This window comes from Tachypleus tridentatus, chromosome 8, assembly GCF_004210375.1.
Source record: "Tachypleus tridentatus isolate NWPU-2018 chromosome 8, ASM421037v1, whole genome shotgun sequence".
Classification (NCBI taxonomy): Eukaryota; Metazoa; Arthropoda; class Merostomata; order Xiphosura; family Limulidae; genus Tachypleus; species Tachypleus tridentatus.
Genome location: NC_134832.1, coordinates 77914996 through 77932812, shown reverse-complemented (window position 1 = coordinate 77932812; position 17817 = coordinate 77914996). Strand labels below are relative to the sequence as shown.

Genomic DNA, 17817 nt, shown 5'->3' with positions numbered 1-17817 from the left:
CTTTATATACTGGTTTTTTCATGAACTTTTGGTTGATAAAAAGGAATGTACCAGTTCTTCAGAAATGAGAATAATTTGTTGTGTGTTTCATATTTTTTAAAACTTCAGCAGCCTTATCAACAGCCAATTCTATCATAACACCAATACTTCCACAACTTAGTGGTAGTAGAAACCATATTTACTGTATTACTAACTTTATTTTCTTTTTAAATGATGCTTTTATAACAGCCAACCCTCTCATTTGCCCTATTGTGACAGGTCAAAGGCCATGTCATCACATTCAACATTTGTTGAATAACATTCAAAATTTTATTCAAACTATTACATGAATTTATGTCTCTAAGTTTGGTATCAAACTGCAGATTATAATTTAAAATTTCATATTGTAAATTGTTCAATTTTTCAATTTAAAAGTAAATGTTTATAAAACACACCTAAATATTGATTTGCGTGTTACATGGCATGGTGAATGCAGCACTGGTTTAAATTAGATGAGTAACAATAGTGCATATATGCCTCATCATTACAACTTTTATTGTAGCCAGCAATGGTTAAGATGATAATTATATATAAATATATAATGTTATGACTTTTGAGCTTTTTAGAATATAAACATTTGTTTTCAAATTATAATTTGTAGTTATTAGAACAAAGAAAGTATATTTGCTTATTTTTTACGGAGTTTACAAGATTGGTCAAATCTATCAAACGTACAGAGATTCCAATTTTATAGTGAAAATAAAAGATAAAATAGAAGGGGTTTTCTTAAAAACATTTGATTATTATCTTGAGATTATAAAGATCAGATGAAAACTTTTAAAATATTCTCATGTATAGAAGTAATTTTAAATGTAAATTGCTTTGCACTTTGCTTAGTCAGTAATGTGAAGAAAAAAAAGTTATGAGAAATCTTTAATTAAAGTATCTTAGTACTTAATTTAAAAACCTGATATTTAGTGTACGAAAGCCTTGTAATGCTTACAAATAACCTGCAAAATTTTGTAAACATATGCTTCTCTCATCAAAAAGTATAGGATAATTTCTTTGATAAGTCTGGTTATGAGCTTGGTGGATTCCACCCAACCTGCAACGAAAAAAGAACTTGTAAGTTTCTGTTTCTGTATGCTTGACATTTAAGGCAAATTTACAAAAACACAGAATAAAATAATTTTTAGCTTTGACAATTGATTCATTAACCTGTTTACACATTGTTTAACTCTGTCATAATGTGTAAATGAAAAGAGATTTTAAGTACAACATATAATAACTATTTACTTATAACATCAACTTTTTTACACTACAGTGATGATGATTGTTGATTTGAAACTAACAAGATAGAGACGATTTGAAAATTAATTAACACTGGGGTATCCAAAGAACTCCAGATTATAAAAAAGGTACTTTCAGCAGACTTCTCAATATCTTAGCTTCCTCGCCCCTCTTTGTATATAAACCAAAGTCACACTCCACAGTTTTACTAATTTTCCATGGAATGTGATGAATGTAATGGGTCACCCACTAACACTGATGATGGTCTGTATCTGAAAGATATTCACTTGAGAATAGTTAGTTTAGGCAAAAACATCTATATATATCCGGTAGATAAACATGTTTGTGCTATTTCTTTAATTATGGTCTATCCTTTAGATAAAATCCCTAATGTTCTATTATGGCCATAGTTATGATAATAAATTAGCATATATTCAGTGAAACCTCAGTTTTTAACTACCTTTGAAACATAACACTATAACTTCAGAGATGCCAACCATTACGATTTGAGTGTAATTATTATGATTTTGGTGTATACATTACGACTATACTCTCATACAGATAAATATTACGACTTGTTGCAACTCCCAAATTATTATACAGGGTGGCCCGTAAGTCCGTACCCAATCATATATCTTATGTATCCTGTGTGCTGTCCCTCATTCTCGCTGTGCTCATGTACCCACGTACTTCAAGTGTAAATAGGCTTACATCGGCCATATTTCTCTGAAGAAAAAGAAACAAATTTATAATACATGCATAATTGAATATAACATAACATATAGATGGGTAGGGACTTACGGGGCCACCCTGTATATTATGTATGGCTATACAGTAAAGTGGTAAATTGTTCCCCCAGGGCTTGAAAGGGGTGAAAAGAAAATTTCTAGTGAGATACAAATAAATTTTGATAATAAATAAAAAACATAGTCCAAATGGCTACTTGTGATAATCATGTTTGTGCTTGAAATAATAAAAATATTTGTATCTCTGACGTCTACCAATAGTTTGAGTGCGGTACTTCTCCACACTGTGTACGTGGGGGAATCCATAGTTATGTCATCAGTGCTCGTGTAGATGGGTACTTCTCGTTTTCTAAGCAGCATAGAAACACCAATGCGATTGTTCACAAGGTGGGAAAAAAGAGGCCTTGTTCACCAGATTGTTTTGTTTCTGGCAAATCTTAAAGGACTAAAACTGTGAATCAAAAATTTAGGAAAGAGTATAGTGCAAAATATCCGGTCACTGTATCAAAAGTCAGTGACAGACGTACATTTTGTACAGTTTGTCACATTGATTTTTCTGTGGCACATAGCGGGATAAACGATTGTTCCAGACATACAAAATTGGCATCTCACCAACAAAAGGCTGAGGTGAAGACAAAAACGATGCATATAATGACATTTATGAGTAAGAATTCAAAATATGAAAAAGAATTTCAAAAGAACTTTTTAAATTTATTTATTAAATACACAAAACACACTCATAAATGAGCAATCTATAGCAGTAATATAAAATAATAGTTATTATAATAACATAATAATAAACAGCTTAGAGACATTGGTCAGGCCTAGTAGCCACAAATGATAAAGGGCTCTGTCTACAATCATTACGCTCAGTCATTTAAAATAGTTGGCATCTCTGTAACTTTATCTTCAGGAAACAGGCATGTCCTCAGGTGAAACTGTTCAGACTTTTGTAGTTTAAAATCAAGTAAGTGATCAAATGGTTGCTATATTGCATTTTAATGAACTTCTTATACATGCTTGATATTTGTTGGAAACATTTGTCTTGCCAAATTATTCAACTGAAATTTATTTTTGACAGTGTTGAACAATATAATGTATTGAAAATTTAAACTTATACATTTCTCTTCCTTGATGAAATAGATTCTGCACATTATAAAAACTGATAAATTCAAATAGTAACTTCCATGTGTAAAAATTTGAAACATTTTTTTCAATTGTCACTCATAAGATCATCAATGATAAAAAGATTTGATTCAAACTATACATAATTGCAAAACGTTTTCAGGCAGTCCTTCAACAAGTTGAATTTTAGGAGAAGTTTGCATTAATTTTAGTATACTTACATTGAAGAAATCATAAAACAACATGATATTATCAGGAAGAAAATGTATAACATCACAATGATATGTTAAAAATCTGCTTACAAACTGTGATTTACCACTTCCTGTTGGTTCTGACACTATAAACTAAACTAAAGGGTGTTGTATAGTTATACATCTTAAACTCCATCTCTAATGAGAAATAAATGAAACGACTCGCCTGAAAATCATATTTGTATGCACATGGGATTTTCTCCCAAGGCCCTTTTTATGCTATTTTAATCTTTAGATCATGGTGAAGAGCTAGTTCCATTAGATGAAAAGAAATAAATATTCATATTGGATAGTATTCAAATCTGGAAGCATAAACAAACAATTATTTTCTTTGTTATAAATTGTCTGAATATTTGAATTTAAACATATTTGCTTGGGATTTGTCCTCTTTATAGAATGTTGAAAAGGACTGAAGGTCAATGTTTTTGTACTTGTCATTGATGAAAAATGTAATTTCTCATTGTTGATAAAATTGAGAGTAAACTCTCCAGTGACCCAAAATGTAATGCAATGATCAAGGTGATCTGTGAATTTTCTAAGATAATCATCAAAATGTGAATCATCAGATCCATTTCAAATATAAATAACACTACCTTCTCTAACATAAGGTACAGTTTCAGAGGGCTGACAGAAAGATGTTGGTTTGATCTTTTTAGGGTTGGTACTTGTGCTTTTGTATCCAATTAAAAGCAATTACTTCATCATTATCCAATGTAACATCTGTTATGAGCTTGGTAGTATCCATTCATTAAAGAGTGATACTCCTCAACCCTTTCATTACAAGTTGGGTTAAATATACCTAGCTTGTAACCACAAAAGTATCCATGAAAGATACTATACAATGATTTTTGATATTGTATCTATATGTTTAGATAATTTGAAGGTTATTGGTAAGCATTACAAGGTTTTCATACACTAAATATCAGGGTTTTGAATTAAGTATTATGTTTTTTAATTAAACAGATTTTTTGTAAAATTTTTTCAGAGTTTTGACTATCCAACATACACTGTAATTTTCATTCTAAATTTCACATCTTTATAATCTACAGATAGTTATCAAATGTTTTTAAAGAAAAACTTTTAATTTTACCTGTCATTTTCACCATCAAATTAAAATTTCTGTATATTTTCAGTAGATTTGACTAATCTCATAACCACCATAAAAATTTGGAAACATTAATTATGCTCTTTTCTTTTCAGGATTACTACAGATTATAACTTAAAAACATAAATGTTTAGGCTAAATAGGTTAAATATCATAACACTGTACATTTATATATATATATTTATTATTTTCATTATATTGGCCTTTCAACCATTTTTAGCTAAAATTGTTACAGTGATACAGTTACCATATATAAGAATGTAAAACTGATCTTTAAAAAGTGACCTAGCTTGGCCATGTTTCAGTGGACCAGTATTTTGTAAAATGTAGTCATATTTCAGTTATAATACGTGATATATGTATATACATTATTGCTATTTATAAATAAGTTTTATAACTTATTTTTCTTAAAACATAGAACAGTAAATAAAGAAGGAAAGCAAACAATTATCTCTTCAAATTATGACTTTTGTACTTAGATGCTGCTTGTCATAGGTTGATAAGTGTTAAGAAGTTTTGTGTGTTAGGATGTAAAATGAAATAATTTGTTAAGGTTTCACATATACATTTGAATAACCAAAAAATCATACCATAGAATTCTATTATACTAAGCTGTATTTGAGTCTAAAAAAATATTAAATTTAAATCAGGCTAAAGACTCAACTTACCAGCATAAAGATTTGTTTTGAAAGAAAGAATTAATGCCATTGTATTTTAAAAGAACTGAGAAAACTGCTTGATAGATATGTTTGTCATACATAGAAGTGAGCGTATGGAAGAGTCTGTTTCCTAAAATGGAAAGAGGTGAGCTAGACTACTGTGTTTGATTCAGTATATGAGCAATATCTTGGCAAATAAGAAAAATAGGAGGTTCTGATTTTACATTCTACTCTTTCAATTCAATAATTTGAGTTCCCAATTCAAACAAAACTATAGACTTTGTATTTTGACATAACAGACACCTAATATGAACCAGCACTACATTCATCATCCCACATGACACACAAAACTCAATGTTTAGGTGCATTTTTTGTAATATTTACTTTTAAGAAATTAAATAATGTATAATAGAAAAATTTGAATTACAGTCTACAGTTTGATACCAAAGTTAATGACATAAATGCATAAAATAGTTGTTCAGTAAAGTTTATAATATGAGTCAACAAACGTGATGATATGGCACCTGTATGGAAAGGGTTAATAGATGTGATTTGTCCTCAGACATATTCCAAAAGGAGTTGAGGCAAAGTTTTGCAACTGGCCTTCTTCCTTGGCCCACCAGTGGCATAGTGGTATGTCTGCAAACTTACAATATTTATGGTGGGCAAAGCACAGTTAGTCCATTATGTAGCTTTGTGTTTAACTTCAAACAAACAAACCTTTTTCCAGGACTAAATATTATGTTTTCTAGGATCAGTTGTATTCCTTGTTTTTCATTATACTTGATAATGCAATTGTATTTTTCTTCACTTGTTACACAGTGAGAGAGCTATCCAAACTTTCCTGATTTACTTTAATAAAAATATCAATGTAATTTTTAAAACGATCTTTAGATTTATTAACAGAATGATATATCTCATATATTTTTATTACTTGATAACCACACTCAACTGCTTCTTTTCACATTTGCAGCCCAGGTACCAATGAAAACTTTCTCAGAGTGATTACATGATATTGGTGTTTTCTATTCTGGAAAGCTAAATTTACCATAACATTTAAGTGGCAATACAGGGTGATAGAGTTCCCACAGGGCTAGAATTTTTAATTTTATAAAACAAAAATAATTTTTCAAATTGATATAATTTGATGTCATTAGTGAAGGAATGTCCACTCAGAACTCATAGTATTTATTTGTTCATGGATAAAGAGATGTACAGTCAAATTACTTGATCTTATCTCCCTCCTTTCATCATAAAATAGTCATCGTGTTGACTATTCCACTACAAAATGCATCCTTTATGTTTAGATGTAAACCTACTTTGAAGTCTTTGAAGAAATTTATCATGACTAGATTCTTAGTTTTCATCTCAAATTCATGTCTCTATATTGGTATAACCTTTATACCCCAGAGCTTTGAATTTCTGCTGTCTCTCTAAGGTTTGTTTTCTAATAGAACACATTTGTCTGTTTAGAACTATGCTCATAAAGTATGTTACAGCCATGTTTACAGCTCTTATGAAATTAGTAGACTGTACTGTTCTCTTTACAAAACTTTTTACTTTATAATTTATCATTTGTTTTTTGCCACCATTAAGAGCATGTTGTATCCTGACCCCTTCAGTTTTCTGTATATAATCTAACCACTGGAAAATACTTTACCAGTTATTGAACGTGAATTGCCCATGGTTATTTACAAGTGCTTTACCTTTGTTTCTGTATACTACTATCCATACAGAAGTAATGGTTCTGTTTCTGAAGGGGTCTATTTTGCAAGTTGAAAGAAACTCATTTCTGAATTGAAGACAGCAATGTTGAAAATATGTCTACATCACATCCAGCAGTAGCTAAAAAGAAAAATAAATATATCTTTCAACAGTTTTTAAGAGTAAATATAATAACTTCCAACAATTAAAATGTTATTTTCTTATCCTTACATCTTGAAGGTAAAAAATGTGACCTTTCTCTTGTTGGTGTCAAGAAAATAATTGTGTTTGTTTTTGAAGTTCGCAGAAAGCAACTCGAGGGCTATCTGTGCTAGCCGTCCCTAAGTTAGCAGTGTAAGACTAGAGGGAAGGCAGCTAATCATCACCACCCACTGCCAACTGTTGGGCTACTCTTTTACCAACAAATAGTGGGATTGACCGTCACATTATAATGCCCCCACGGGTGAAATGGCGAGCATGTGTGGTGCGACGGGGATGCAAACCCACAACCCTCAGGTTACAAGTCGCACGCCTTAACACGCTTGGCCCTGCCGGGCTGTCAAAGGAAGTAAAAGCTGGAAGCCAGTATAGGTTTTTTGTTTTTTTTAGGTTGAAAAGGTGTGAAAAATATTCTTTCTACAGTTCTTCTAAATCAAACATTTTAGGAAATTGTCAGTTATTCTAATTTTTAGACTTTTGATTATCATAACCATAATTTTTCCTCCATTTGCAATAAAGTTAGACCTTATCTCATAACAAATAATTCAAAATAAAATAATGGTCAAAACATTTCATTTTGTAAACAATAGCAGTGTACTATTTATGCTTTCTCAAAAACAAGCATTTATGAAACCTATCATGAATTATAACCTTTAAAAACAGTTTTCTTACCATTAAAATCATGTACTACACATTCATTCACCTTATGACTTCCAGTTTGCTGGTTAGTCTCAAGATAAAAAAAAATTACCTTTTAGATAATTCTTTAACATTTTCATTCTGGAAAAAAACATATGGTTATTTAAATAACACTGCATCTGAGGCATATTATTTCATCACATGAATGAAAATTTAGTTTACCTTTTTTCCTGTGAATGATAATGAAACTTTTATACTGATAAACCTTTTTGTATGAATATGTCATTTGTTTTCCATTCTTTGTTTTACAGCTGTTGTAACAGTACTGATTTACAAAACTTGTTATAATCAGCACAAATTATGGGTTGGCCTTTTGTACATTAGTTATTGTAAAAACTGTTTCAATAACCTGAATAGTGATGTTTATTTAAATGTTCAAATTCCTTGTTGCAATTAGAATAATAACCTGCCCCAAAGAAACCCTTCATTGATGTGATAACATCAAAATGATTATTATAATACTACAAGAAAATCGTTTCGGGCACATGAAGGACCTTTATAAATAACACAGATCAAATTATCAGAAGCAACTGCATGTATTTGAACATCTAGGTGATGTTCATATGATGTTACTTCTTCTATTCTTAACTTTTTTTTTCTGGAACATTAGATGAATGTTGTAGGTGTAAGTAGTGATCTTCTTTTGTCATTAATATATTTATATTTGGGATCTTCTGAAGGATACTAAGGCTATTACTGTAATTCATTTTGAATAAGTGTTGAAAACATACCCATTTCTAGTTAGATGTATGTCTGACCTCTCAGGAAGTTTGCATGTTGCTAGTCTCTTCATCACAGGATTTCTATACAAGAAAGAAGTAAATATAATGATTTTGAAAAAAAAAATCAAAAATACAAAAACTGAGCTACATCTAAATTTTAAGTAACTCCACTTTTGTTGTTTTAACTTTCTTGTTTTAATACTGTTTGTAGCATTAAAACCTTCTATATTACTTTACCTAGCTAGATAATGTATATATCGATTCCTACTGGTCTTTATACAATTAAAAATTTTTTTTTATGCTCACAGAAACACCACCCACCCTAGCAGTACTAACAGTAGTAACACAATTTGCCAAGTAATAACGTCTGCTGTAGGCCACCTAGTAACACCATCTGCCTGTATAAAATGTGTACAATTATATAAGTGAAACCTATGAGCATGTTAGCATAAGTTGAAATCTTTATATGCAGTTCTGTGAAAGTATGGCAACATTGTCCATCAATAGAAATACTACCTGCCTTTTTTTAAAACGCACACAATATGCCTCGTAAAACTATCCACCTATCCTCAAGATAGCAGCATCTTCTGGTGTCACTTTGTGAAACTATGACCTCAGCAATACACTTTCTAGATCTGCAGAATTTCCATGTTTTGTGATAGTTAAGTAACCACCAGGTAGCATCCTTTTACTTCTGAATAACTGCCCTAACTACTAATAGGTTAATGTGAAGATAAGAGAACATTTGTAGAGTAAACAATGCAAACAGACAGGTAGAATAATGAGTTATGTTATGGTGTGAGCTAGATTAATTGAAGTGAAATTACCATCAATACTATTTAAGTCATTTACAGGTCAGAATTACCGTATGAATTGGTAATAGAATTTTATTTATTTATATATATTTTAATGCAATGATAGTTTCTTGAGTTACATTTATTAACCAGCAAGTTAGTATTTTTGTATTCCCAGTGTGTTAAGCAACCACAACTTCAAAGAGAGAAAACTGCATTTGTGGTTCTAAGAATATACAAGTGCAAAGAAAGAAGAATATTTAATATGTCAGTCACACTATATTTGCCATATCCTACACTTACAAAACCTATTGCTCAAAACCAGGGTTGATAAAGTCAGCTAAGATGTGACAGACATTGGAGTGGTCTTGAGACTACTTGTTCCAAAACATGCTAACTATCCTTTGATACTAGCTATTCTTCAATATCAGCTTTGCCTATCTAAACATTGGTTCTTGGATGCTCCAGTCATTTATACCCCATTTAAATACATTAGCAATATATAATTTGAAAATTTCTCAACCTTTGTCAATGTACCTTATATCCTGGTATTGTATATGAGCACCTTACTCAGATAAAGGAATCACTTTTTCTCTCAACAAATCATTGATTATGGTTCCTCATTATGGATTGAAGTTTTTGTCCCCCCCCCTGTATATTTCACTATGACGATATTTAAAAAAAACACCAAAAAATACCATATTTGATGTGATATTTGTGGGTGTGAATTCCAATATTAGTGTTGTCAGCCAAGCAGCTAGTCTGCCCACTCCTCCTTTATTAAGTAACATCTTTCTGTGATTGAGAGGGGTCATTTTCATTTGGATCCATCCATGCTTTGATCTGTTGAGAGATTGAGACATTCATTTGGCCCTTGGTGTTTTCTCCTAGGGCCTCTGAAGTTATTTTGTTTTTTTTAACCTGGAGAGAATTTTGATTCTGTTTTCTGGTACCTTTCTTCATTAAGCTTTTCACAAGTCAGATTTGAATCAACCTTGCCCTCCTTTTCCTCAATTAATCATTTAGATTTATGAGATTTTGAGGGGTTTGTTTATCTTCTTTGAGTCTACTTTTCCATTGTTGGTAGAAAGGTTAGGGGGGACTATTCAGTTTTGCCTCCTTCACCTGCTTTTTGTGGTTCATGCTGGGAGATCTGATGTGATATTGTGTGATAGGATATATAGCTCTTGTACTCTCTGTTGTATCCTTTCTTGCTTTGGTAAAAACCTCCTGGTGGAACTGATATATATTTTTGGCTGCCAACATGTTGATGTCATAATTTGGGGTTGGCATATTTCTAGGACTTTTCTCTCTCCAGTTACGTTCTTTCTCTCTATGTCTCTGGCAATTAGGGAAGGGGATACATCCCTCTCTGCAATACTTTTTGAATCTGTTTCTCGTCTCTGCAATAGATTATAATTTGATAACTTGTTTGGCTTGAAAGTGTTATGTTATCCACTTTACCTTTTTTTGTAGTGATCTCTTGACTGTGCAATCATTAGGATCCTTCAGTTTCCCTTGATTTTCTACATTTTCTTAGAAGTTATTTCACAGATATCCATTTTGCATATTTTGGTATTTACATGGAAGGTATCTTCTGAGTTGCATCTTTTTTAGATGTAGTACATTTTTCGTTTGCTATCCATTTCATTTATCCAATGGAAGACATTTTACAGGACAGTATTCAGACTTCACCCAATGCTTTTTTCTCTCATTCTTTACTTTACTTTCTTCTGGGAATTCTCCACCACCCCATGGCCATTTTAACAACATCTGCTATATTATAAGGAGGAAAATGTATTTTTGTCACCATCTTGTAAGGAGTAAGGTGTTCCATAATGCTGTCCAGGTGCTTACCAGATGGTATTCCCATATAATCATTGACTGCCACACATGGAATATCATGCGTATAGCTAAAGGAATTATGCATATCCCTATTGATCATTGGATTGAATATATTGGGGTTGGTTTGCTTTTAAAAATTTAGGAAACTTGTTTCACCTATTGCATTGTTTCAGCATTGTTCTTCTGGACTTCCCAACATGCATTACTCCCAGATTTAACTAGTAGAGATAGAGAGTCCTTACCAGACCCAGTTTCCACTCACTGGGATGGTGTACAGAGGCTCTTCCTCCAGAGTGTTAATGTGTGTTCCTCTACTCTTGGAGAAGAGGGCAAAGTTGGGGCCCTGGATATTCTTATCAGATCTGCAGGATCCTAGAATTAATATCAGTTCAGATAGGACACTATGCTATACAGCTAGGATGTGCATGCCCCTTCTCTTTGGAAGAAGGTCAGTTATCCCCCCAATATTTATGAACATAAAGTGTCCCTGCCCTAGATCCTGGGTTGTGCACAGTGATCCTTGTCCTCTCCATAATTCCAGGGATAAGTGTAATGCTCCTTGTCCACTCGTTGGGTGAGTAAGGATGATTGTTTATACTTCCAGGCTGGATGAGTTCTATCCCTTTGTTTAAGAAAGGCATAAACAGTCCCATCGTTTCAAATCTGGGCTGTTGCCTTTTGGAGCTCTTCATGGGAACGTTTTTCCACTTCATTATTGCATACTTTCCCATAATGATTCCAGAGGTTTATAATGCATCAGTATATGGATACAAGTGGTATACAAACAAAAGCAAATCTATATATAATATTGTAGTCCAATAGCCCTCACCACCATTTTAGGACAGAGGGAGTAAGACTCCTTAATTACAACTCTGAATTGTGGAACCTTTGCTATATGATTGGGTCTTGCCTATAATGATGATTACGCAAGTACTATTCCATCCTTGATATGGGAACTAGGTTCCGTTTGAAGAGCATACTTGTTCTGGATGTAGTGTGGTTCCCTCACTTGTATACCATTCTTATCTTGGTACATTTCTGTGCTATGCAGATGCTTTCTGTATTGATCCTGCCTGCACAGCCCCTACACTTTCTCGATGTGTGATTCTAGCTATAATATCAGCAAATGGTATGTATGTTTAAAGGTTAACATTTTCCTAAACTAAAACGTATTTACAACAATACTACCCTCTGCTGGCACGTGTCTGTCATACTTACCCACCAAGTGTTAGTCTCAAAAAGTGATTACATTATCTAAGTGAGGGTTTATATACAATACCAGGATAGGGAATGCATTGATGTGGGTGTAAATATTTGCAAATTTGATATCGCCAAGAGCATTTAAGTTGGATATAAAAGACTGGAGCATGCAAGACCACTGCTTAGATAGACAAAGATAGCCAGGTGGGTTAAGGCGTTCGACTCGTAATCTGAGGGTCGTGGGTTCGAATCCTCGTCGCACCAAACATGCTCGCTCTTTCAGCTGAGGGGACGTTATAATGTGACGGTTAATCCCACTATTCGTTGGTAAAAGAGTAGCCCAATAGTTGGCAGTGGGTGGCGATGACTAGCTGCCTTTCCTCTAGTCTTACACTGCTAAATTAGGGACAGCTAGCGCAAATAGCCTTCGTGTAGCTTGGCGCGAAATTCAAAAAACAAACAAACAAACAGATACACAAAGCCAATGTCAAGGAATAGCTATAGTGTCAGTTAAGTATTATTAGAAATACATGTTCAGTTTAGGAAAATGTTAACTTTCTTCAACTATATGATCAGTAACAGTAATGGTATGAAATAGGTTAACTAAGAAAGAGAAGTGTAATTATTACTGATTTTTTGTCTGTTTACTTCTTGAAAAGACAGATATTGTTAAGGCCGCAAAGTTAATAAAAATAAAATAATTCTGTTTAAGAAGTTAACAGTATGATCACACACAAAAGTTGCAATGGTTTTGAAAATGAGATCCAAAATCCAAGTGCTTTTGAATAGTCTACTTCTTTTATTGTTCTGAAGGAGAATAGTGAACTATCTGAAAGTACTCGAGTTTAGGGTCTCATTTAAAAACCAAAATTAAATAATAGGTTCAATAATCATTAAGAAGGATGAGATTTCAATTTAGTGCTGTTCTTCAGAACATAGTTTATAAGCTGGTTGTAAGCCGTATGATCTAACAAAAGCGCTAGCTTCAAACGCCATCCTTCTTTAAATAAAAATATAAATAAATTTGGTGATTGTTCAATGTATTATTTAATTTTGTTATTTCTTGAACGTTTTGCAAAGCTATTTAGGGCTATATGCACTATCTTTCCGTAATTTTGAGGTTATAGACTAGAGAGAAGGCACTTAACACTTCCATTATCAATTCATGGTCTACTTAACGAATAGTCAGATTGACAGTCATTTTATAATGTTTCTGTAGTTGAAAGGACAAACATGTTTGGTGACGAATTTGGATCCAACAACCCTCAGTTTACCGGGTCAAGTACTCAACACCAGGCCATGTTAGGCCTTTTTTAAGTCCCTTAAAATCAGAATTGTTGTAAAGGTTAATAATACAATATTTATTTATTTATTCCCAGTTAGTATTTTACTAGAATTAATTTTACTATCATTCAGAAGATGTGGCGAACCAGCAAATTAATCTTGTGTGCAGAGAAAGTCGAGAAATTTCAGAATCTTTGAAAGAAAACCATATTAGTAATTTTAAGATCTTATGAGTGAATGGAAAGAATACGTAATATTTATAATTATTATAATATATATTATAATTTAGAAGAGCTTACAACTAACAAGCTAGTCTTTTTGTATTTGAAGCGATCAACATGTAGAAACTACATCAGTAATTCTAATAAGAGTGAAAGCAGAAACAAATAATATGTCAATCACATTTTAGCTGCCATATCTGGTGCCCATAACGCCTTTTGCTTACCACCTGACCTCATAAGGCCAACTGGGGTTCAACAGACATAGCAGTGGTCGAGGCTATTTATATCATCAGTATCTTAAAAGACAACTGTAACAGTGTGAACTAGATTAAGATTAGTTCAGTGTAGCATAATTATTTTGAATTTTAGTTAAGTCAATTAGAAACTACATAAATATATTCACAACCTCACAGCAAGCCTCATCGAAAACCACCCCGCCATTCACAATACTCTTCACCGAGCACCTACTTCCGGTTACCTTCGCCTGAAAACTAAACAGCATACACGCTACCCCCATACTGGTTTATTGGTCTATCAAAACACAGAGTATCAACAGATGTGATGCCTCTGTAATGACTGACGACATCACAACAACCAAACAGCCGGCCCAAACCATACCTACAAAAGATACAAAGCGATACAGACTCGACGACCTACAGAAACTCCCAAAGGCATCACAGAGCCGTTAAGTTTTACTCAAGATCCGCGTCAATATACCCCACCCCAGTACTAATAGATACAACAGCCGACTTACAATCATTGCAGAAAGAAGAAACTGATGAACTAGGCTGCACTCGCTATTCCTTTTGTCATTTATCGACTAGTGACGAGGAAGAGAGTACCGAGAACACATCTTTCCACATACCCACATACAAACCGTCACGTTTGTTCGACCGTCTGTTGTTCATGAAAACCAGCTTTCCTTCGCAATAAAGATTACGTCATTAAGCTGTTTCCCTTTTTTGTCACTAGCAAACATACCATCAGTTAAGGCTCTGCCAGGCATTGTTCTGGCAATCTTTAGGCGCCAGTCAGTGAAAACGGGTTTCCTCAGCGTTCTTCTGTTTTTTCCTCTCAAATTTAATGGTAGGCATGGAATTTATAGATTTCCCGCTGCTCTGAAGAACCGTAAGTCCTACATCAACTATTGCTTTTTTTTGCTGGCCGTTCCTGGTTTTCTCTCTCATTTTTGTTTGTTACTAAACCATCAACCATCCTGTGTGCTCAAGTTGCCAAGTTGTTTATTACTTTTTTTTTCTTTTTTTTTTACGCAACCATTTCAGCACTCTATATCACGAATGGGAACAAAGAGAAAATGTTTTCCTCAAACGCAATAGTGGGTTTTGAGTGAGAGTGACTGTGATGTTTGAAAAGGAAAAGAATACCTTAATCAACTTAAACATTATACATCGTAAAGCATAATACGAATGATAAAACCAACTAGTGGTATAAGTAGGATGGCTGCTAGATAAAATAAGGTATATAACCAAGCCTCATTTCAACCAAATAAGTTTAAACCTGTTTAATGCTTAATGCAGGATCATACCATGAGAAAAGCTAAGCTAAGGGTGAAAAATAAAAAAAATATCACTTATGTCAACTTTTAAAGTCAATAATGAAACACGCCCTTAATGAAAATGTTCAACTAATTATTAAAGTTTAAAATTAAGCATAAATTGTTAAAAAAAATTCATTTGGAATAAAATAAAAAACAACCCTTTTGGCATAAGAAAATATTTTTTGGCGTCTTTTCATTCAGCATTTAAAATATTTAAAAAGCCTGTTGTGTTATTTTTCTTTCTATTGTGACGTTGTTATAGTTTTCCATTTTTATGGTTTGTTTGTTTGTTTTTGAATTTTGCGCAAAGCTACATGAGGACTATCTATGCTAGCCATCCCTAATTTAGGGGTGTAAGACTAGACGGAAGGCAGCTAGTCATCACCACTCACCGCCAACTCTTGGATACTCTTGCCAACGAATAGTGGGATTGACCGTAACTTATAACGCCCCACGGTTGAAAGGGTAAGCATGTTTCGTGTGATGGGGATTCGAACTCGCGACCCTCGGATTACGTGTCAAGCGCCTTAACCACCTGGTTATGTCATAATAGTTTGTACCTGGCCTTAAAGTACGCCAAAGCTACACGAGGGATATTTGTGCTAGCCGTCCCTAATTTAGCAGTGTAAGACTAGAGGGAAGGCAGATAGTCATCACCACCCACCACCAACTATTGGGCTACTCTTTTACCAACGAATAGTGGGATTGATCGTCACATCATAATGCCTCCAAGGCTGAAAGGGCAACCATGTTTGGTGTGACGGGGATTCGAACTCGCGACCATCAGATTACAAGTCGAGTACCTTATCCACATGGCCATTTATAGTGTTCAGACAAATTTTTATCTGAATATGTCATATTACACATTAAGATTCCTCTGTAAGTGTGTGTGTGTACTTGTAACTGGCAAACCGCTGGCCCAGTCATCATTAAACTTGGCGTATACATTAAGGACTCGTGGGGTGGGGGACGTAGTATACACGGCGTTTAGATTTTACGTACATCATCCCAGACCCATCTGTCTTCCGTATTACAGACAAAATTGTTCTGAATTAATGTATTTATGTGTTATCTGCTATGAAATTTTAAAAAAGTTGTTCTTGTTTTATGAAAGATCTATTAGCAGGAGACAATTTACAGTGATCTTTAGTACTGTAAGAGCATCGTAATGTCATATAGTTGTAAGTTGGTGTACATAATGAACATTATTTACCTTACATTATTAGTTCATTATTAGCTTATATAGTGAATTTTATTTCTCTTAACATTACTGCTGTCTCATATAGATGTAATATAGTATGAATAGTATTGCTGTTACGCCATATAAGTATGAATTAACATATATCAAATGAGCCTTTGTTCTTTTACGTTATTGTTATCTCTCATCTCATATATTTAAAACTTAGTGCATGTAGTATATTTACCACTTATATTATCATTGTAATGTCATAAAGTTTGAAATTAATAAATTTGGTAAACTTGTATTTACTTCCATTATTGTTATATCATATAGTTATAAGTTAGTATATATATAGTAAAAAGATTTGTTTGTTTGTAGTTAAGCACAAAGCTACACAATGAACTATCTGCGCTCTGCCTGCAACGAGTATTGATTGTTTGTTTGTTTGTTTTGAATTTCGCGCAAAGCTGCACGAGGGCTATTTACGCTACGGGTGTTGAAATCCGCTTAATACTGTTGTAAGTTGGCTGGCATGCCACGGTAAAAAGAAAAGTCAAGTGCTATCAATTTTTCCATTCTGAACCTATTAATCATTGTCGCATTTTATGACTGCAAGCCTACAATAAAAAAACATATCACATATTAAAATTTGATATTCAAAGCAACTGAATACTACATTTATTATACTGAATATTGTAAACAAAGTTTTATTGTACACATTTAACAGACTACTATATCTAAATATCGAAATGCAACCCGCATTTGTGGATTTCTAACGACATCACGTTTTTGTTTATCATTGTAACAGTTTAAAACCACTCATCTATATGTCTATTTTATTACATTATGGGGAACAATTAATCAACTATAAACCAAAAAACAAACCGAGTCATTTCTGTACGTTTTAAACTTAATTAACAGTTTTAATAAGACTATCATCTGCAGACAAGTTAAAAAGAGAATATTCCCAGTACCCTTGAGTAATAGCAAAAAAAAAAAAAGTCATGAAACCAATTATATTACGTAAAGAGCAATATTCTTTCTGAGAATTGCTTGAGTACGTTTAATCAAGCATCAAGTAGAATTCTACACATTCCAAGTACAACAGTGAAGAACCCCAGTTTGGAGGTTAGTATTCATCTCCCACGTAGCTTTGAGCAGCATTTTCATGAACTTTTGTTCTTTTATAGTAACGATAAAACGAATTATAACTCCATCCTTCTCTGCGATACTTAC

At 33.1% G+C, this 17817-nt stretch overlaps 1 long non-coding RNA gene across 1 annotated transcript; it reads right to left on the bottom strand.

Moving 5' to 3' along the window:
• Positions 1–765: 765 nt before the first annotated feature.
• Positions 766–14732, bottom strand: LOC143224185 (uncharacterized). The gene is made up of 4 exons (XR_013013255.1): positions 14598–14732; positions 8509–8580; positions 6862–7000; positions 766–1084 (listed from the first exon to the last, which is right to left on the bottom strand). It is a non-coding gene; the product is annotated as an uncharacterized LOC143224185 (long non-coding RNA).
• Between the last annotated feature and the right edge of the window lie 3085 nt (positions 14733–17817).